This window comes from Haliotis rubra, unplaced genomic scaffold (assembly GCF_003918875.1).
Source record: "Haliotis rubra isolate DU_JTF1 unplaced genomic scaffold, ASM391887v1 Scf179, whole genome shotgun sequence".
Lineage (NCBI taxonomy): Eukaryota > Metazoa > Mollusca > Gastropoda > Lepetellida > Haliotidae > Haliotis > Haliotis rubra.
In genome coordinates this window covers 1,568,834-1,591,500 of record NW_025765769.1, presented here as the reverse complement: position 1 = coordinate 1,591,500, position 22,667 = coordinate 1,568,834, and the positions used below count along the sequence as shown (strand labels likewise).

Below are 22,667 nucleotides of genomic sequence, written 5' to 3'. Positions count from 1 at the left end.
CAATAACTTTACTTTTATCAAGATTTATTTTCAATTTCCACTTGTTACAATACGAAACTAGCTTGTCTAGCCTCTTTTGCAGACCTATAACTGTAAAGTCAAAAAGCGCAATATCATCAGCAAACAATAGGATGAACAGCTCAACTAAGTCTAGATTGATACCCCTCTGACCATCAGCAGATAGACAATCAACAATGTCGTTGACAAAGAAGGAAAAGAGAAAGGGAGACAACTGGCATCCCTGACGAACTCCTGCTAAACAATCAAAAAACGGTGTGTAACCATCTCTCATCGACACACAAGCTTTAACATTTTGGTACATATTTTTCAATAGCCTGTAGGTATTACCTTTCGCGTTGCCAAGCCACAGTTTGTAAAGGAGACCACACCTATCGACTGAGTCAAAAGCGGCCTTCAAGTCAATAAATGCACAATAGAGGCGACCTTTGTAAAGTGAAAGATACTTATCAATTATAGCATTAAGAATGAATATATTATCATGTGTTTGGAAACCATACCTGAACCCAGCTTGTTCGTCAACGAAGAATTCTTCCCTTTCAGCCAAAAAGTTTAACCTGTTGTTGATAATTTTACAAAATATTTTACCAGTTACTTCAAGCAGTGTAATAGGTCTATAATTCCCAGGGCAATCAGTTTTACCTTTCTTATACAAAGGAATTATAACTCCATGCGTCCACTGAGATGGACAAATACCTGTAGACAAAATGCTATTAAAAAGAGATTTCAATAAATCAATACAATGATGAGGTGCATTTTTAAAAAAATCAATTGGAATGCCACTGAGTCCTGGTGCTTTTCCATTATGCATTTCTTGAATAGCATTAATTATTTCCTGGTAGGATATTTCTTTATCCAAATAGTCATTGTACACAGATGAATCAATAAGTCTATCACTGATTGAATCAACAAAATGATTGACAAAAATATAGAAGTTTTCTTCATCGGCTGAACAATAGGAAGACTGAAAAACATTCTTGAAATGATTCATACAGTCAAATGGTGTAATATTATTGTTTACAAATGATGATTTCGATTTCACAGTTCTCCAGAATAATTTACTGTCTTTAGTAGAGAGTGCGTTACTAAGTTTATGTGTGTAATCTGAAAATGATGAAGACAGTTTCACAGCACACAACTGTTTATAGTGTGACACAGACTCAACATAACGTTGTCTATCAGATTTACAGTTACTTGCTTGAAATGCACGCAGAAGGCGCCGAGCGGTATCACGTGCACTCTTGCATTCACCGTCATACCAGCTGTCTCCCTTTGGAACATTATTTGTCGAAACTGGCACATGATTGCATAACCGTATTAAAAAGTAACGATGCCTCTTGAACATCACCGTTATCAATAAAGGAATGAAACTGGTCTATAACATTGGAAAAGGCAGGGGTGATTGATTGTGATTAGAGATGAGTTATACACTTGATGAGTTGACGTACAATAGTTGTGATTACAAGAACAAAGGAGGGAGCATGTAAGCCAGAGGGACAAAGGAGGTAGGGAAGGATTACTGGTGGTGGTCTTTGATTAGGTGGTGATAGGCTGACGAGATGAAATAACCTTGATCTCGATTCATGGTGGGGTTGTGGCGTTGGATGTTTATGGCTTCAAGGAGTTTCCTAATTTTGTAGTCTGTCTGTTTATAACTCAGCTCTAATCACAATCAATCACTCTGTACATCAACCTCCTCTGCTGTAATCACTTATCAAATATCCAATGTACACCAACCTTGTTAATTGTATATATTCACTATACAGCTATGTATATATTCTCCTTGCTTCAGTTGTTGTATCACTTGCTTGATAACGGTGCTAGTACCTGCACCGAAATGTCGCACTCGTTGCAATAAAGAAGTTGACTATCCATACAAATAAGTTTTCCTTCATTTTAAAAGTTTATATTATCAATTTAACGGTAATGAATAGACATACTTGTTGCAATACACATATTCTTCATAGCTACAAAAGAGGTTTGTTCAATTCTTTCGCATTCTATCCCTTCTTATCCCCCGCAACGCGTTTTGCAGGGGGTATTAAAATGGACTCCGTCCGTCCGTCCGTCCGTCTGTCCGTCCGTCCGTCCGTGCACATTTGTCTTTTCCGGAGCAGAACTCTAAAACCGTTCAATATTTCTTCACCAAACTTGGCACATACATGGATCTGGTGGTGTACTGGTGCCTTTTGGTAGTTTTGGAATTCTGAATTAAATATTTTTGGCGTTTCCATGGCAAAAAGGTCGACTTTGACTGAAATTGGTGGTAGTGCTCTTTTCCGGAGCAGAACTCTAAAACCGTTCACTATTTCATCACCAAACTTGGCACATAGATAGATCTGGTGGTGTACTTGTGCCTTGTGATAGTTTTGGAATTCTGAATAAAATATTTTTGGCGTTTCCATGGCAACAAGTTCGACTTAGACTGAAATTGGTGGTAGTGCTCTTTTCCGGAGCAGAACTCTAAAACTGTTCAATATTTCTTCACCAAACTTGGCACATAGATAGATCTGGTGGTGTTGTGGTGCCTTTTGGTTGTTTCAGAATTCTGAATAAAATATTTTTGGCGTTTCCATGGCAACAAGTTTCACTTAGCCTGGAATTGGTGGTACGTGCAAATTTGTCTTTTCCGGAGCAGAACTCTAAAACCGTTCAATATTTCTTCACCAAACTTGGCACATACATGGATCTGGTGGTGTACTGGTGCCTTTTGGTAGTTTTGGAATTCTGAATTAAATATTTTTGGCGTTTCCATGGCAAAAAGGTCGACTTTGACTGAAATTGGTGGTAGTGCTCTTTTCCGGAGCAGAACTCTAAAACCGTTCAATATTTCTTCACCAAACTTGGCACATACATGGATCTGGTGGTGTACTTGTGCCTTTTGGTAGTTTTGGAATTCTGAATAAAATATTTTTGGCGTTTCCATGGCAACAATTTTCACTTAGCCTGAAATTGTGGTTGTGCTCTTTTCTGGAGCTGAACTCTAAAACTGCTCACTATTTCTTCACCAAACTTGGCACATAGCTAGATCTGGTGGTGTACTTGTGCCTTTTGGTAGTTTTGGAATTCTGAATAAATCATTTTTGGCGTTTCCATGCCAACAAGTTTGACTTAGACTGAAATTGGCGGTAGTGCTCTTTTCCGTAGCAGAACTCTAAAACCGTTCAATATTTCTTCACCAAACTTGGCACATACATGGATCTGGTGGTGTACTGGTGCCTTTTGGTAGTTTTGGAATTCTGAATTAAATATTTTTGGCGTTTCCATGGCAAAAAGGTCGACTTTGACTGAAATTGGTGGTAGTGCTCTTTTCCGGAGCAGAACTCTAAAACCGTTCACTATTTCATCACCAAACTTGGCACATAGATAGATCTGGTGGTGTACTTGTGCCTTGTGATAGTTTTGGAATTCTGAATAAAATATTTTTGGCGTTTCCATGGCAACAAGTTCGACTTAGACTGAAATTGGTGGTAGTGCTCTTTTCCGGAGCAGAACTCTAAAACTGTTCAATATTTCTTCACCAAACTTGGCACATAGATAGATCTGGTGGTGTTGTGGTGCCTTTTGGTTGTTTCAGAATTCTGAATAAAATATTTTTGGCGTTTCCATGGCAACAAGTTTCACTTAGCCTGGAATTGGTGGTACGTGCAAATTTGTCTTTTCCGGAGCAGAACTCTAAAACCGTTCAATATTTCTTCACCAAACTTGGCACATACATGGATCTGGTGGTGTACTGGTGCCTTTTGGTAGTTTTGGAATTCTGAATTAAATATTTTTGGCGTTTCCATGGCAAAAAGGTCGACTTTGACTGAAATTGGTGGTAGTGCTCTTTTCCGGAGCAGAACTCTAAAACCGTTCAATATTTCTTCACCAAACTTGGCACATACATGGATCTGGTGGTGTACTTGTGCCTTTTGGTAGTTTTGGAATTCTGAATAAAATATTTTTGGCGTTTCCATGGCAACAATTTTCACTTAGCCTGAAATTGTGGTAGCTGCTCTTTTTTCTTCACCAGCTTGGCACATAGCTAACTGGTGGTGTACTTGTGCCTTTTGGTAGTTTTGGAATTCTGAATAAATCATTTTTGGCGTTTCCATGCCATTTCTATTTCTTCACCAAACTTGGCACATAGATAGATCTGGTGGTGTACTGGTACCTTTTGGTAGTTTTGGAATTCTGAATAAAATATTTTTTGGCATTTCCATGCCAACAAGTTTGACATAGAATGAAATTGGTGACAGTGCTCCTTTCTGGAGCAGAACTTTCAAAACCTTTCAATACTTTCCTTCCACACTTAAATATTTGACATAATCATAACTCGTATACATAATCATGAAGAGTATTTTGCCATTGCGGGGGATATTGATGACTTTGTCTTCTTGTTATTCACAACATTGCTCTTTTCTGTCACTTTGCTGTGAAATGTCAATGTCAAGGCCAACTTGATAAGGGAAGTAACTCCTTGTCCTTGTTTGAGTGGCATTTTAGAAGTTGAGACGTACAATATATAACAAGTTTTATGGATAACAACTTCTTTATTTTCGTGAGTGCGACGTTTCGATACAGATTCTTGTACCGTTGTCAAGCAAGAGTGATACATGAAGTGTAGGAGCTGCATATATATACTGTATATAACAATGAAACAACATAATAGACAAAGGAAACAACATAATTGCCATGATTGGCTAAGCAGTAAGCTGATGAAGCCAGTAAGTACATAAAGGATAGTGAGTGGAAGCCAGAGATGTAGTTACAATGAGATGTTTATACAATGGATGCGATGTTTATACAATAGACTGGGCTTGGTGGAGGAGTGGATCATAAGCAGATGGAATGAAGTATCCTTGGTCACGGTTGATGGTAGGCTTGTGGCGTTTGATGTGAATGGCTTCTGTGAGCTTGCGTTTAGTGAAGTCCGTTTGGTTGTTGGCGAGAATGGTGATGTCGGACCACTCTATTTGATGATTGGGGTTGGCTTTGATGTGGTCAGAGATAGCTGATTTGGTGTCGGAATTAGCAACAGAGGTGCGATGTTCTTTGACTCGGGTGTTGATGGGTCGGGATGTTTCACCTTGTGTCCCGCACCTCCTGCAACCAACTCCAGACCTCCGTGTACAGAAAACCAACTCATACGGATCAATACATCCACTACAACTCCAACCACCCACCTAAAGTCAAGACCGGCGTCATCTCTACATTGACCAGAAGAGCCAAAAAACATCTGCTCAACAAACCTACAGGAAGAAATTGAACACCTGAGGAAAGTCTTTGTGGAACGCAACCACTACCCACCTGAAATAGTCAACAGAACCATCGAAGCAACGCTTTCACCTCCTGCCAAAAGGTCTAAACCAGAATCAGCCCCCATCAAGATATCCATTCCCTACATTGGTAAACCATCACACCAAATCAGCCGACTCCTGAAACAACAGGCAGGAATAGACACTACCTTCTCAGCGTCCTCCAGCCTCAACAACCTCCTCCATGCCAACGGAAGAAAACAACCCACCGTCAACAACAACAACCCGAAATGTGTTATTTACAAAATAGACTGTGATTGTGGACAATGCTACATAGGTGAAACATCCCGACCCATCAACACCCGAGTCAAAGAACATCGCACCTCTGTTGCTAATTCCGACACCAAATCAGCTATCTCTGACCACATCAAAGCCAACCCCAATCATCAAATAGAGTGGTCCGACATCACCATTCTCGCCAACAACCAAACGGACTTCACTAAACGCAAGCTCACAGAAGCCATTCACATCAAACGCCACAAGCCTACCATCAACCGTGACCAAGGATACTTCATTCCATCTGCTTATGATCCACTCCTCCACCAAGCCCAGTCTATTGTATAAACATCGCATCCATTGTATAAACATCTCATTGTAACTACATCTCTGGCTTCCACTCACTATCCTTTATGTACTTACTGGCTTCATCAGCTTACTGCTTAGCCAATCATGGCAATTATGTTGTTTCCTTTGTCTATTATGTTGTTTCATTGTTATATACAGTATATATATGCAGCTCCTACACTTCATGTATCACTCTTGCTTGACAACGGTACAAGAATCTGTATCGAAACGTCGCACTCACGAAAATAAAGAAGAAGTTGTTATCCATAAAACTTGTTATATATTGAAGTAACTCCTGTTTATGTCCAAGGTGAATTTTCACTTTGTGCGATGACGCATAATTAGAGTTCAAGTCATGATTTTCATAAAAAAAACAAATAAAATGAAATATTGTTTGCACATATCTTAAAATACAAACTTATTGTTATCTCCTTGTTGAATAATTGAATTTTCAAAAAGTTCATTAACTACTATAAAGTAATGTAAATATCGAATATAGTAACATATAACAATACTTTTTCTGGAACATGAAATATTTTAAATCTCTTTAAGTACTAATTCACTCTATTTTATGGATACAAGATATGAATTTTAATTATAATTAACTATAATTAATTATAATTTCTTCTAGATGTACTAAGTCCACCAAAAGCTGAATTTCACCGCTTTCAAGCTTTTTACTTCGATTTCTAGTCTTATCATTTATCTTGTAAACGAGACTGTAGTTGCCCTTACATATGTGTTTTATGGAATGAACCATGGGTAATATTTAGGGAAATACCCAACTTAATGAAGGTGTTTTTATCTCACCTGGTGAAGAGCCTGCTATCCTAGCTAGGATAGGTAGCACAAGTTAGGACAGGGATAGGATCGTTTCGAGAATGGGTCTTATCCTAACGATAAGATGTCCTAACTCCTGTCTCAAGTACTTAGAATCTGCCTTAGCTGGGACACTTTCGAGAAAAAGGCACCCTGGCACCAACTGACTACCACCTGTGTCCTTATCCGAAGAAGCACCTCCGTGGTAGGAGATTCGAGGATGATAGTGAACTCAATACAGATGTGGACACGTGGCTACAGGACCAAGGAAAGAACTTCTACAGAAAAGGCATAAATGTCTGGCAGACAAGATAGACCAAGTGCATTGACTTACAAAGCGATTTTGTTGAGAAAAAAATGGGGCTTGCATCGATGTCCTGCCTCTAAATATTTTATGCCCAAAACTTTTTGATAGCCCCTACGATTCCCGACCATCTCCTATGTTTGACGTATCGCACATTGAAGATCAGACATAAATGTTCTGATGTTCTCCTCTCTCAGCTTCCCAATTCATTATGGTAATATTACACAAGACCATCAACCACTGCGTTTTATCAAACGTGAGTGAGAGAGTAAAAATTTGACGTCACTTCAGCAATATTTCAGCCATATCGTGACAACAAAAAAGGTATATGCTAAGAATAAACATATAGACTATTATCTACTTTTTAAAAACCTATCAGCGAAGTACAGTATAACGACTAGATTATCACACATTATTAAAAACTAGTTTGAGTTCAGTGTAAAATTTTAAATATTTCAAAACAACACAATATAAAATCGGGCTATAGATTGACAGCAACTGAAGGCAGATTACCATGGACTGGGACCATGGGGACTTTCGTTACTTTTGCTACCTGCATGGTCCCTAGCTGGATTTATACCATGGCCTCAGCTGTTAGGGAATTTTCAGCAATTTAGCCATAAATTAAAACTACAAACATTCTACGATTAAAATTCTGGCAATGACCAACATACATTGAAGATGTGGTCTTAAATGAGGTGAAGTGACATAGTTGAGTTGAGTTGGGTTTTGCGTCACATCGGCATTATTCCAGCCATAAAGTGACGAGAGCAAGTTTGCATTAATAAACATTGTAAGTACATACTCGGTATGAGTTTTATTTCAAAAACATAGATTCATTACATTGTCATTTATAAGCAGAAAAAGTAATAGCATTAAATTTAAAGGCAGGCAATTTGTTAGTGACATTTCACAGTTACAATTTATGATAGTTACATTTCACAGTTACAATTTATGATACAGTTCAACTTCCCTCAGGTAGTTCACTATCAGATGAGCGCTCACGCGGGAGAACAGATCTTTTAGGTTTGTTGCATCATAATGTGAGTCCCTTGCAGACGACAAGTCCACGTATTCAAGCAGAATATGCTTGATGGTGAAAACGTCATCGCAAGAGACACACATGGGGGGGTCCATCCCCATCCGTTTTCAGCAGATAGTCATGAGTAAATCGGCTGTGGCCAATACGACATCGTCGTAAAATTAAGTAGGTATAACCAATTGTTGGTTTCAATTCATGGAGTTTATTTCTTCCTACTTGAATGTCCCATCGTTTTTGCATCAGGTCCCGAGTATAGCTTTTGATAGTGGGTTTGAAATCACTGTACGGGATCAGCAGTGGAGATAAGGGCTTGTCAAGAGCTGCTTTTGCTGCAGCATCGGCTTTTGTGTTACCTGCTATGCCGACGTGACCCGGCAACCAGCAGAGGACGATGTCGCATTGGGCAGTAGAGAGGTCGTTGTAAAGTTCCAAAATGTCCAGAATGATGGGGTGACTTGAAGTAACATTTTGAAGTGCTTGAAGGCAAGATAATGAATCTGTGAAAACGATGAAGTTTTTGGAATGATTCTGCTGTTTAATATAGGTCAGAGCTGAAAAGATAGCTTTGGCCTCGGCAGTGAAAATGGAACTGTTGTTGCGAATCCTAGAGGAGACAGTCTTAGATCCAATGACTGTAGCACTGGCGACTTGGCCCTCATCCTTGGATCCGTCTGTAAAAATGGATCTATGGGTGTCATACTTGGAACGTAAGTGGATGTATTCCTGCTGGAACACCAAGGGATTTGTTTCAGACTTTTTGAATTTAGTGAGGGTAAGATCGACCTGTGGTTTCACCATCTGCCAGGGTGGTGAAGACAGGAGTCGGTAAGGCGCTATGCTATTGAGATCAATTTTAGCTGCAGATATCTGTGGTTGAATTCTGATTCCAAGTGGTGGAACCAGGCTTGGCAGTTTAGGAAACAGGTTTTCATAGAGAGGGTTGAAAATACAATTGTATGCTGGATTGGACTGATTTGAACGTAGTTTAGTGATATACTGCAGTGAAAGTTTAATGCGGCGTTGTTCAAGGGAAGGTTCGTTAGCCTCTGCATATAGACTGTCTACCAGAGAAGTCCTGAAAGCTCCCAGGCAGAGCCTCAGGCCTTGGAGGTGGATAGAATCTAATTTTTCTAAATTGCTTTTGCAGGCTCCACCATAAACAATGGAGCCATAGTCTAGTTTTGAGCGAACCAAAGATCTGTACAAGTGAAGGAGGGTAATCTGATCCCTTCCCCACTCTGTATTTGAAACGACTTTTAGTAAGTCCAGAGCCTTCAAGCACTTGGTTTTCAAATATTTTATGTGTGGCAAGAACGTCAGGTGGCGGTCGAATATGAGTCCAAGCAATTTGGCCTCTTCTACTACCTTGATGGGAGTACCATCTAAAGATAGGTCTGGATCCTTGTGTGGTCTGTATTTACAACAAAAGTGAATACAATTTGTTTTGGATTTTGAGAACTTAAAGCCATTTTCATTGGCCCATTTTTGGATTTTGTTAAGGCAGAGTTGCAGCTGCCTTTCTATTGCGTGCATGTTCTTACCACGACATGAAATATTGAAATCATCCTCGAAAAGGGACCCATCAACACAACTGTTCAGAACGTTAGTGAGGCTGTTAATTTTGATGCTAAAAAGGGTGACAGACAGGATGCTGCCTTGAGGGACGCCCTGATCTTGGTGGAAATAATCAGACAATGTGGAACCTACCCGTACTTGAAATTGTCTGTTGTTTAAAAACTGAGATATGAACTGAGGTAATCCGCCCATGGCATTTGTCATTTTAACAGCATTCAGGTTATGCACTGTAGGATGTTGTCGGAAATATTTTTCCGCCTTCTTCCTATTTTTCCTAGCTTGTTTGCAGTTTGTATCAAACCATGGTTTGCGTATGTGCGGGTTTGCAGAGGACTTAGGAATAGTTTTGTCTCCGATGGCATTTAGGACGTCTGAAAATAGTTCCATGGGGTCAGGAACATTCCTGAAGTTGTCTGGCTTAAGTTTTTCTGAACATAGGGTTTGGAATAAAGGCCAGTTGGCCTTAGTAAAATTCCATCTTGTTGATGGTGGTTCATCCGTCGGGTTGATAGGAGAAAGAATTGTTGGGAAGTGGTCGCTTCCACAAAGGTTGTCATGGACCGACCATTCAAACTCATTTAAAAGATTAGAATCTGTAAGTGATAGATCGAGAGCAGAGTATGATCCACTGGCAGGATGGAGGTAGGTGTTTGATCCATCGTTGAAGATGCATGCATCATTATTGGAGAGAAACTCTTCAAGGACCTTTCCCTTACTATTTGTATCAGTACTCCCCCATAGAGGGTTATGGCCGTTGAAGTCGCCCATGATAATGCAGGGCTTCGGGAGTTGATCGTATAAGTTCTGAAGATCTGATAGGCGAATAGTTGAGGTGGGAGGGAGATAGAGGGAACATAGTGTAAACCCTATGTTCAGAGTCATGCGGACAGCAACAGTTTGTAGGTTGGTGTTAAGTGGAACAGGGGTATGGAGGATGCCTTGCCTCACCGGGATAGAAGTGCCTCCTGTAGCTTTTACACCGGGAGGAGAAAAGGAGTGGTAGGAACTGTACCGACGGATGTCAAATTTATCAGTCCTTTTTTAGGTAGGTTTCTTGGAGACAAAACGCGGATGGTTTGTAGTCTTGAATCAATAACTGTAGTTCATTATAATTATTCTTAAGTCCTCTGCAATTCTATTGGATCATGTTTTGTGGATTCATGGTGCTTCCACTGGTGACATGTCACGTGAACGTGAGAAAGCGTTTGATGAACTCCTATTGGTGTCTGGTGGAGATGGAGTTACCTCCATATCCAGAGGGCCAAAGGAGTTATGGACCTCGATGGGGACCTCTGAGGGAGAGGTGGCCTTTGGTTTTGTGTTTGGCGGTTGCTCAAGTTGCTTTAGTCTCTCTAGCCTCTTTTTTTTCCCTTTTTCTGCGCGCAGTTTCTGTTTCTGGTTTTGGCATTTGTTCTGGTGTTTGTGATTCAGAGGTTTTGACTTTTGGCGTTGGAGATGGAGTGGCTGAGATGGGCTGAGTTGTGTTGAGTTGAGTTGGCTGAGAAGACGTGATCCATGTCAGGTCGGTCTGACATGAGATGGTTGCAGTAGTGATAGAAGGACGGGAGACAGCAGAAGAGTAGGTGATGGTTGAAGGGGCTGCAGTTAAACTTGCAACCCTCTTCTTTGCTTCATGAAAGGAGATATTTTCTTTGTGCATGATCTTTAGGATTTCGGATTCGCGTTGCCTCACTGGGCAAAATTTGGAAGAGGCCATATGGTTACCACCGCAGTTTGTGCACTTCACTTCCTTAGTACAGTCGTTGCCCTCATGCTTGTCACCAAAGCGATAACAAACAGCAGAGGAACGACAGGACTTGGATCCATGTCCGAACTTTTGGCAGTTGTAGCACGGGAGTGGATTGGGGACATACACCTCCACACCAATGCTACAATAACCAGTCTAATCGAGTCAGGAATGTTTGCTAGCGCGAATGTGAAGAGATAGGTGTTTGTTGGTTGAAGAACACCGTCCTTTTTGAAGGTGAATCGTTTTACGGCTGTGACGGATTGCTGAGAGAGTTCCTTGACAATTTGTTCTTCAGTCATGTCAATGCCTCTACACGAGTTAAGTGTTTTGTGTGCTGAGACAGCGACCTTGATATTGACAAATACTTGTATTTTGAGGAGATTCAAGGATTGTTGTTTCCGGGTACATTCTATCAGGAGAGAGCCAGATCGGAGCTTTGTAACATTGGCAACCTCTCCGCAGATACCAGCGATACCTTTGGAGATTGCAAAAGGATTCAATTGCAAATGTTGCTTTTCACAAGCTTCAATGATCAGGAAGTGTGGCCAGTAGTCAGGTCGGGGTGGGGGTGGGGGGTGTACTCTGGTCAGACTAGGAGTGGTCAGTATCCATGTGTCTTCATTTTGAACCGGGGTATTGGGAAGCCATGTCATGAGTAATGTGGTTCGGCATCCCCTCTCCCCACCCACCGTGGAGTGTCAACAAGGACGATCTTATATTGCAGAGGGTGTCCAACCTGCAAAGACCAGGGATAAGGGGGTATTATACTCCAGCGAATTTGACATGACAATCAATTGGAGACGTACAGAAATCGGAGGTCAGCATCACCAGATTGGCCCATGAGCCACCGCCTTCTGTGCATGGGTCTGCGAGGCTAATTTGTTTTGGTAGAATATTAGTTAACATTTTAAACATGGCCAAAAGTGTTATGTAATACCAAATTTTGTATAGACATTCCATGCACAGGGCAAGGCGTGACCAGCCGATTGGTAGAATTGGGCCTATTCTACCACCCGTCTAGGCAAAGTTAGGGGTCGAAGTGGTGTGTTGGATTATTGAACACTATTGCCGGTTCCGTCAACCTCAACCACCAGACTCCCTTCCTCTGCCGACACAGGGATGCAACCCACGGCAAACGGGTTGCCCAATTTGGTCGCCTCTTACGACCAGCAATGGGGTGCTGTGGACCTATTTGACCCTGGGTCCACACGGGGGCGAAGAGCCATTGGCGTTACCCAGCACCCACCACGAGGAGGTTGCTCTTCAAGGGTGCCTCGGCATAGCAGGTAACACAAAAGCCGATGCTGGAGCATAAGCAGCTCTTGACAAGCCCTTATCTCCACTGCTGATCCCGTACAGCGATTTCAAACCCACTATCAAAAGCTATACTCGGGACCTGATGCAAAAACAATGGGACACTCAAGTAGGAAGAAATAAACTGTATGAATTGAAACCAACAATTCGTTATACCTACTTGGGTTGCCAGTCAAGACGTGATGAGGTAATTTTACGACGATGTCGTATTGGCCACAGTCGATTTACTCATGACTATCTGCTGAAAATGGATGGGGATTGACCCCCCATGTGTGTCTCTTGCGATGACGTTTTCACCATTAAGCATATTCTGCTTGAATGCGTGAACTTATCGTCTGCAAGGGACTCACATTATGATGCAACAAACCTTAAAAAGCTGTTCTCCCGCGTGAGCGCTCATCTGATAGTGAACTACCTGAGGAAAGTTGATCTGTATCATAAATTGTAACTGTGAAATGTAACTATCATAAATTGTAACTGTGAAATGTGACTCACAAATTGCCTGCCTTTAAATTTGAAGCTATGACTTTTTCTGCTTTTAAATCACAATGTAATGAATCTATGTTTTTGAAATAAAACTCATTCCAAGTATGTACTTAAAACAATGTTTATTAATGCAAACTAGTTCTCGTCACTATATGGCTGGAATAATGCCGATGTAACGCAAAACCCAACTCAACTCAACTCAACATTGCTTTTAAGCATCGAACTGAGAAAGTGACTCGGTAAGAAGAACGTGTGGTGAAATAGACAAATGAAATTATATAAACAGTTAAATTGGTAATCTACTGTCATAACATATAAAAAGCTCGCGCCTGTGAAATATCAACAAAACATTAGAAAAATAGCTCACACCAAAGGCTTCACCGAGTATTCACAGACAACATGCTTCCCATCTGCGGGAACCTATTTCACTGCGAATGTGCTATGATCGCAGCCCAGCTGTTGAAACCACTTTTCCCCCAAACGCTGGGAAAAAATTAGTGAATCGTTTGAACTTTAGCGAGGTTTTTATTTTTCAACTTTATAAGTTGAATTTGTATTTTTGATGATTTGTTTCGGTAAGTCCATACCGAAAGGTATCAGAATCTGCAAAGTTGTGTTTTACGTTGCATGTGACCTTTAACGCAAACAGTCAGTAGAGTTTTCTCTTATCGTCAATATATGAGGCTTAACCAAGCATATAAACTGGACAATGCCACTTGAAAACAACATATTCGCGTTCATTTTTTATGTGTAGTGTAGAAGTTAGGCGTCACAACTCAAATCTGTAGGCATTCTGCCACAAATAAACAAGAAAGATATACAGATTTCATATCATATTTATTAGCTTCGTTTCAATCAGTAGACATTAGGATAGGAGTACCCCTAAAGTCTACTTTACATCTTTTGTGAATTACATTGCCTCATTGTCCCTTTTCCTCCTCCTGTACAGATGCATCACTTTCTGTATCAGATATCATGTCTTCGTTTTCGGTCAAGTCTTCCACCCCAGATTTACATTTGTACAGTTTTGAAACCATGTCATGATACATAGTATTTGTGTCTTATGTTTGCTTCAGTATTTCTCGTGTCTTCTTACCCTTCTTCATATGATACAGATAAGTAATAAATCGTGCATACGTCTCTTAAAAAGTAATCCATATTAATTTCTTCAGTTTCGCTTCTATCGCGTCTTCGGTAACACCTCTTCTTGTGTACAGCTGTCGCTTCTCATCCCAAAAATCTTTATTCAACTCACGTCTGTGATATCGCTTAACGATTCATTATCGTCATCATCATTTTCCATTTCAGGACATTGTTTATCATGTAAATGTCTTTGTAAGTTATGTTTATTGCTAAACACTTGACCACAATAGTCACAGTCCACCAGAGGACGTGGTCTCTTCACAGCAGAGAATTTGTCTTCCTCCCACTTCCTTTTGAAACCCACTCGGGGTATCCCAGGTGGACCGACTGAGGACTGTTTGGGACACCAGTTTCTTCTGTGTTTTTGCAAATCAAAATGATCCTGAAACACGAGTCATCACAAGATGGCATTGTTGGGAGGTTTTCTTCACACGTCTGCTCACTTTGAAAGTCAAACTCAGACTGGTTTGTCCTGGCTCGGAGGTCTCCTTTTAAACTGAAGACATTGGGACAAAGTCGCAAATGTGGAGGTGTTTGTCATTTTAGACCATGACACAACTTGTAACAAAGATTTCTTCCACGGAAGCGAGGTTGGGGTCGAAGTGACAATACTGCGTGATAAATTTCTTGCTACATCCATGTGGTTAACGTCCACTCACCAGTATGTAGATACTCGTCAATGTACTAGGGTGACAATACTGCGCAATACATTTCTTGCTACATTCACGTGGTTAACGTCCACTCACCAGTATGTAGATACTAGTCAGTGTACTAGGGTGACAATACTGCGCGATATATTTCTTGCTACATTCACGTCGTTAAAGTCCACTCATCAGTATGTAGATACTAGTCAATGTACGTCTTTATATTTGGTCTTATAATCCTAATTAGTTTATTATCATACTTGTATGCTTTTTGAAACTTAATAAAAAGCAGGCGTTCTGCTGATACTTATAGTGAATTTATAACAGGACTGTGATATCTAGACAGTTTATAGTTTGCCCATGTGAATCATATTCGCACACATACTCTAGTGACCGCCTCCGTGGTGTAGTGGTTAGAGCGTCCGCCCGGAGAGCGGAAGGTCGTGGGTTCGGTCCCCGACCGCGTCATACCAAAATATGTTAAAATATGGTACTTGTTGGTCCCTGCCTGGCGCTCGGCATTAATGGGTACAACAAGGACTGGTGAGCTCGGAATCAGTATAATGTGTCTGAGTGGGGTATTCATGCTTCATTGCGGCATGGTATCTCAATGGGCTAGCACTATAAAACCAGCTTCAGTCTGGGCTAGTACAAGCAGCCTCACATACACATACACACGCATGCACATCGTCATATGAGCGAAATATTCTCAAGTACGACGTAAAACCCAATTTCACCTCACCTCACATATTCTAGAGTATGTTGTCTGTCTCATTACACTTCACGGCGAAAACAATGATTCCGTTGAATGCTACGACTAATGAATAAAAACAAAATGCAGATATTAAAATTAAAACAGATTTAAAGTTATAGGAACAATGTCAGGCTATTACCTTGTTCGAGAAATGTATCCATCAATATCCACAAAAACGAGTGATGTGCCATTCATCTGCAGCTGTTCCAAGTAATGTGTCTTTTAACAGTCTAGTATACGAAAAAGTGATATATCGTTTCCGGTATTTCACATTGGCGTATAGTCTCATTGGTCACCCAAGATAGCACACCTGGCAACTGATTGCATAATGTATGCCATTCTCTTAAAAAAAAGTAATTTAGTTTGTCAATAATGAGCAATCAACCAATGTATTGGCGGTTAATCCTTTGAAAGAAGGACGTTGTTTTTACACAGACACTTTACGACAGAGTGTATTCAGTATAGATTAGTAAATCTACATACATAAACACTACCGTTTGACAAACCCGCTGTGTAAAATAAAAGTAATTAGCCAATCAGCGTGTTATCGGTTAATCCTTTGATCGGTGTTTATAAGTTTGAGTATTTTCAGACACAAGAAATGCCAAATAGGAACCGTTGTCGGGTAATGTAAGTGATGTTACCACTAATTGTAACTGTTATAAATTCAATAACTGACCATCAAGTGAACGATGACAAATAACATCTGTAGGTTTATACCACCTAACACGGTGTTCAACAAGGGAGTATTAGTTACTGTATGGGCTGACACTGTTTTGAGAATACGAACAGAACTTCATTGTTGCATAAGAAATACAAATAAGCATTTGCTGTGTGCTAACGCTGTATGTACCTATTTACCTTAGTAAATTTTCAGATGGCAAAGTGGGGTTGTTTAGTTTATGGATTCAGATAAATCAAATATCAATGTTGAAGATCATACGTAATAGACGTCATAGTTTTACATGACATGATTAAATATCGAAGTAAAAAACCCACAGAAATGGGATCAATATGGATCAGTCATTATTCCATCCAGGCATTAGAAAACCTGAAAAAGCCCACATTGCTTTGATACTTTATTACAATCAGACAAGAACTGCCGGGGATATTTTCAAATAACGGCATCTGATGGGCATCCACCCTTCTTAATGTCGCACTGTTTAGGTTGAAGAAATTAACTGTAACCATGATGAGCGAGGCTGATCATCGTTTTCACTATGACTAGCTGCTGGCTAGAACAAATAGGGTCTAGCGACACCAAGCGATTTTGACAGAATCGTGTATGAAAACAAGTTGTAACTCGGAAACTAGGCAAAGCAGGTGACAAAATTAAATGACAGTAGATTGTGAGAACATATAGCTTTCAATTTTCACAACAATTGTCACAATTTCAGGTTTATACAATCCTGTAAACAAGTTAATTTAGCCCCTGAAATGTACATGAATTCGGCCCTCATATGTATTCCTCACATGACGTCACAGAGACGCGCCACTCTGATTGGTTGAAATTTCGTTCGCGGGTGAGAATTGTGCACTGTTGTCAAAAAGGTCGATTTAAGTTAATTTAAGATCGAAATGAGTAGTTATAATGACGTTACAGCAACAATGATATCAAAAATTATGAAAGAATGCAGTTACGCCCCCTCAAACGTTAAACAACTTTTGCGTTTTCAATGATGATAGTTTCTTAAACAACTTTTTTGGTGGAGTCCGGAAAATTTTCATATATAAGAAAGCTGTTGGGTATTAGTAAATGATAAACATGTGTACTATTTATATTTATGTGGCAATTTTGTACAGTGATAAAATTTGCAATTCATCGGTCCGTTTCTGACTCAAACGGACTGTAGGTGTAGCTGATCTGCTATTACTGGGGCGGTGGGGTAGTCTAGTGGTTAAAGCGTTGGCTCGTCACGCCGAAGACCCGGGTTCGAATCCCCACATGGGTACAATGAGTGAAGCCCATTTCTGGTGTCCCCGCGATATTGCTGGAATATTGCTAAAAGCGGCGTAAAACCAAACTCAGTCAGTCAGTCAGTCTGCTATTACTGACGCAAGCATTCGCGCCCCTCCGTCTAGACATTACGTCGGACAATTATGTCAATTAGATAGACAATGACGACTTTACAGTGGAATCAAGACTGTGCTCGACCGTAGCATGGACAAAGACAAAATCACTATTTAGATTGGATCTCAGTGAAGAGGGAAGAACGGATTTCCATGTCCTACATTGAGCCATGACTGTTTCTGTACATGTGTGAGGCTTCATCTTCTTGTACCAATAACACACAATATCATATTGACAATGTGATTTATGCCTACTGGAGATGGAGTGATGATTTGGTAATGACTAACTTCCATGCCATTTTAGACGATCTGTTGCTTTTGAATGTATATATATATATATATTTGCCATTTCATCGGTACGATTTTGCAGCAAACGGACAATAATTCCCCACGTGAAGCATTTATTGCGCTTAGAAAACCATGGTAGTTATCAGAATGAACAGTATGCAATAAATCTATTAAAACTGAATCCACACTGCGTATGTATATACTCATATGTAACATCTAAACTGATATCATAGTTAATAGACATCAGGGCCCGGTTGTTCAAAACTCGGTTATCTTAACCGCCGGTTTGCCAAAAATGGAATCGTAACATGTCGCCTGCATCCCTAGGAAAATGAGAAGTAGAAATTTCCCTGCTGACGAGAATGGTTGAGCCCAAATGGTCTTTGTTATCGGTGAAACATTCAACTGTAGTTTCGAAGAAACGGAAAAACAGATTATGGTCAAAGATTATAAGAGAAGTGAATGCGAAGGGGGTAGCTCCGAGACCCTTGGTTGAAGTGAAAGAAAAGGGGACAAACATGGATCGGAAGGCCAAGAACGACCACAGAATTCAGTCACGGAGCTCAGTCAAGCAACCAGCCATGTCGTTGACATGATGCGTGAATCGGCAAGTTTTGACGGTGTATTTTTCAATAAATCAAACAGTGTACTGCAGTAAGGGACCGTTCATAATTTATCGCTAGGGGGGTGATTATGATTTTTATGGAGACGCTTGTGCAATGTGAATGACCCCCTCTAAAATTTATGTACAAAATAAGTGACCCCCCTGCATGTCATGTACAAAATCAATGATCCCCCCTCCCCACCCATAATTTCTAAGCATAATTTTAAGCATATTTTTATGTACGAAATTGATTACCCCCTAGTACGTGTGTACAAAATTGATGACCCCCTAGCTCGCAAGAACAAAATGGGCGACCCCCCTTAAAATCATCATCACCCCTCCTAGCCATAAATTATGAACAGTCCCTAAATGACAAATTTCACTTCGACAAAAATGATGTTAAATGCCCTGTTCAGTAATTTTACTCAAAGTTCAATGGAGCTGATACATTGCACCTAGATACCGATGACGATGTAGGCATATGATTACAATTTTCACAATATAATTAACAACAAAGGCCATACGAATTCTAGGCCTATATAAAAACTGGGACATTAATCGCAGTTTCACACTCACAAAATCGAAATGGGACAACAAACCACGTGGTAATGTCTATGATCTAGATCTATTTTTACTGTCGAGCTTGAACTTGACATCATATATGGAATAATCTAGATCTAGATTTCGATATTCAAATATAACATTTAATCAATGTGACTACGAAGCAGGCCTGCATATCACTCACAACAGAAATAGATAGATAGATCCACATAATAATGTTTTGATTATTTTCCTACACATCAGTTGCAACAGCAATGTTTATGCTAATAAATAAAGTTTTCGTCAATTTACATAGCATTTTTAAAAGATGATTTGCTTCAATAAAAAATCGAAGAATGATAAAGGAATGAAGAACTATTGCTGAAATGATTAGTGAAAATATAATTAAAATCCATCCATAGGAAGGGATGCCAGACGGACAGATATGTCCTTGCTCCTCAACCCTCACTTTGAAGTCCAATAAAATTCAAAATATATCACGCAGACAAATATATTGTACAGTTTCGAAATCTGCGGGGAAATTTCATGTATCTTGCGACCATCCACAATTATCCTAGACAAAGCTTAAGTGCTGAAAACGACCTTTCAAAATATGCTTCATTGTAAATGTCGCCATTTTTGACACTATACGAAATAGAATACGATTCACAGCGTTATTTGGTGTGTTTTGAAATATAAAAATCGGATAATTACTAGGACTACTGAATTTCAAAAACAGCATAATAATCATCACTGATATCAGTTGTTTTCAGAAATCACTTATGATAATTCTGAAACGTTGCCAATGAACCTGGAATCGTGTTGGGATGTGTTCATAAATACACTAACACGAACGCCGAAGTGCGCTTTCCGCCATACTGGATAGTGTTTACAAAATCATGTTTCGCGGAGGCCGGTATAGACACGCCAATTACAACACATATATTTCATATTCAGCTGCGACAAATGCATCACTGAAATTCCTCATGCATTTTAGAATCAAATTACAACTGGTCTGTGTCACGAGTACCAACTGTCTAGATAAACTGGAACGAAAGATACTGGGGGTGGAAACGAACGCTGTGAGCGAAAGACACCACTTGTTTGAAATGTAAACAAAGAATGCAGACATTACACTGTGCAGCATTTTCTCAAATTTTCAGACACCCATTCAATACTTTAAGAATACAATTGGAAAGAGCAAAGAATTCACATGGAAAGAGCATCGCATCAAGAAATGGCAAATTAAAAATAGATACAATACAGTAATGTGATGTGTTTATAATGCCGTCCGGTGATTCCGCGCACCTAAGCACATCGATCACAACGCTGCAACTAACGTCTCTTATTTTTTTGTGGTTTACGTGACTAAACATGCTGGTATGCATCATATTTACCTAGAAATATAAGTTTTATTGACGACTATAAGATTCTAACGTTGCATTTTGCCATACGGTTGACCTAACCGGCGTTCTGACGACATCGCTTGCTGTCCGGTAAATCTGCGCAGCAACTGATGTGCATGACATCCAGCTGGAGATCCGAAGTATGGAAGTGTATTAGGGCCAGATTATGTTCAAGAATCACTTCATCAATGCAAGGAAGAGTGTTTCATATTAAATCCAATTATGAATAATGAAGAAAAAGGTTTAATAGTCTGAAGAAAACGAAGTTTCATAAAACTGTCAATTTATCTGTCAATTACTGCTATTTACTTACCTTTAGTGATTAAAAGCCAGTCCCTTGTAGAAATGTCCCGATTTCAAGCGTAAACGTGGTAGCAGACGATGTTTACCTCGATACGGAAGTACGCTATTGCAGCTGCGCAGAATTACCGGACTCGCATGTATAACGAAACTATCAAAGTTTATGTGCACCGTGACTGACGCAAAATCGCGCAGGACGACAACGGTAATGATCGGCATTTCTGGCTTCTTCCCTTACTTACAACGAAAAAAGGATAAAACATATAACAATAAACAGATAGCCAGAATTGTTCTGATTACTTACATCACATTATATTTATGTACAAACGATCCCTGAATCCTGCATATCCACGTCACCAAAGCCGCCATTTCATGTGAAATCGGTCATCGGTAGTGATGTCATACGTCAACATTGTTGTACATATTTGGCAATTTCTTCGAGGTGAAGGTTTGTTGAATAAGAGTAAACACAATCACCATATCCCGCCGATTACACTTTCAGTGTTATAATGTAACCGTTCGGATATATTTTCAGGAAACTAATTTAATTACATGTACCTACATTTAGACTTGTTTAATAGCATCCATACGTGGAAATAGGGTAATGTCTTTTTATTCTTTGAAAGTGTTTGTTTGTTTGTTTGAATAATATTTACAGAAGAAATTGACACAATTTAGTGTAGTAAACCATATCTTAACCTTTACACAAGTGTTATAAGATGAAACGTAGGCAACGTGTTCGTGTACAACGTGTATTTTAGTTCCTATGATGTGCAATATTCAATATTGGGACCAATATTACAGTTTCATATGTAACTCTTCGTCAGAATAATTCCCAATATCGAAGTCCAGTCCACGACACACGCTATCCTTTATTTGCTGGACTAGCATCATGAAAGCAGCGTTAGCCATGAGCGCCATTTTGCGAGTTAAGTGGAGGCTGTAGCTGGAGTCTTGCTGGTGGAGGCTACAGCTGGAGTCTGGTTGGTGGAGGCTACAGCTGGAGTCTGGTTGGTGGAGGTTACACCTGGGGTCTGGTTGGTGAAGGCTACAGCTGGAGTCTGGTTGGTGGAGGCTACAGCTGGAGTCTGGCTGGTGGAGGCTACAGCTGGGGTCTGGCTGGTGGAGGCTACAGCTGGAGTCTGGCTGGTGGAGGCTACAGCTGAGGTCTGGCTGGTGGAGGCTACAGCTGGAGTCTGGCTGGTGGAGGCTACAGCTGGAGTCTGGTTGGTGGAGGCTGCAGCTGGAGTCTGGCTGGTGGAGGCTACAGCTGGGGTCTGGCTGGTGGAGGCTACAGCTGGAGTCTGGCTGGTGGAGGCTACAGCTGGAGTCTGGCTGGTGGAGGCTACAGCTGGGGTCTGGCTGGTGGAGGCTACAGCTGGAGTCTGGCTGGTGGAGGCTACAGCTGGGGTCTGGCTGGTGGAGGCTACAGCTGAGGTCTGGCTGGTGGAGGCTACAGCTGGAGTCTGGCTGGTGGAGGCTACAGCTGGGGTCTGGCTGGTGGAGGCTACAGCTGGAGTCTGGCTGGTGGAGGCTACAGCTGGAGTCTGGCTGGTGGAGGCTACAGCTGGGGTCTGGCTGGTGGAGGCTACAGCTGGAGTCTGGCTGGTGGAGGCTACAGCTGGAGTCTGGCTGGTGGAGGCTACAGCTGGAGTCTGGCTGGTGGAGGCTACAGCTGGGGTCTGGCTGGTGGAGGCTACAGCTGGGGTCTGGCTGGTGGAGGCTACAGCTGGAGTCTGGTTGGTG

General features: G+C 40.7%; 2 protein-coding genes across 7 annotated transcripts in view; both read left to right on the top strand.

Moving 5' to 3' along the window:
* LOC124273278 overlaps positions 1-22,667 on the top strand; it is a 97,621-nt gene that overhangs the window by 44,712 nt on the left and 30,242 nt on the right. The window lies entirely within an intron of this gene.
* LOC124273279 overlaps positions 1-22,667 on the top strand; it is a 37,213-nt gene that overhangs the window by 6,616 nt on the left and 7,930 nt on the right. For 4 of the 5 annotated variants that reach the window (XM_046708515.1, XM_046708516.1, XM_046708511.1 and 1 more), the window contains exon 1: positions 14,833-14,845. The exons of the other annotated variant lie outside the window; for it this stretch is intronic. The gene's annotated coding sequence lies outside the window, so the exon portion shown is untranslated. Of the gene's footprint in view, positions 1-14,832; positions 14,846-22,667 lie in introns of those variants that run through there. 5 annotated transcript variants of the gene reach the window in all.